Source organism: Seriola lalandi, unplaced genomic scaffold, assembly GCF_002814215.2.
Source record: "Seriola lalandi dorsalis isolate HSWRI2012SDOR001 ecotype SW California unplaced genomic scaffold, Sedor1 jcf7180002054963, whole genome shotgun sequence".
In the NCBI taxonomy this organism is placed as follows: Eukaryota; Metazoa; Chordata; class Actinopteri; order Carangiformes; family Carangidae; genus Seriola; species Seriola lalandi.
In genome coordinates this window covers 103068-103688 of record NW_019525514.1, presented here as the reverse complement: position 1 = coordinate 103688, position 621 = coordinate 103068, and positions in this window count along the sequence as shown.

Below are 621 nucleotides of genomic sequence, written 5' to 3'. Positions count from 1 at the left end.
TTATGGTCTGTACATGTACAACAACTACTGTTCCATCTGTTGTGTTCACAATAATCTCCATGCTGCACTTTCAGACCAGTGGACTGTCAGTCTGTCCAACATGGATCTGATGTTTGATGCTGTCATTCATATAGTTTTCTGTTCCAGCTGCTGGAGGAGAACATGGTCACTTTTGTCAAGAACCAGCTGAAGAAGATGCAGAAGCTTCTGAGTCCAGATTACCCAGAATCCTCAGGGAGTCAGAGGGAGGATGAGGAGGTGTTGGACGGTGAGGATGAAGAGCAGAGGAGGAGCAGCAGAGAGGCGTTTGAGAAGATCACAATGAACTTCCTGAGGAGAATGAAGCAGGAGGAGCTGGCTGACTGTCTGCAGAGCAGTAAGAGGATTTCTCTAAAGATTCAACATGATGGAGAAATTAGACATTTACTAACATCAACACATGGAGGGAAACATGTTCATACATGTTTTCTTTAGGGAGATGAAATGATGAAATATTGACTTTATAGTTTCTTCATTGATCTTATTTGTTGTTTGTTCCTTCAGAACTTGTTGCTGCAGTTTGTCGACGTGAACTCAAATCTAACCTGAAGAAGAAGTTCCAGTGTGTGTTTGAGGGGATCG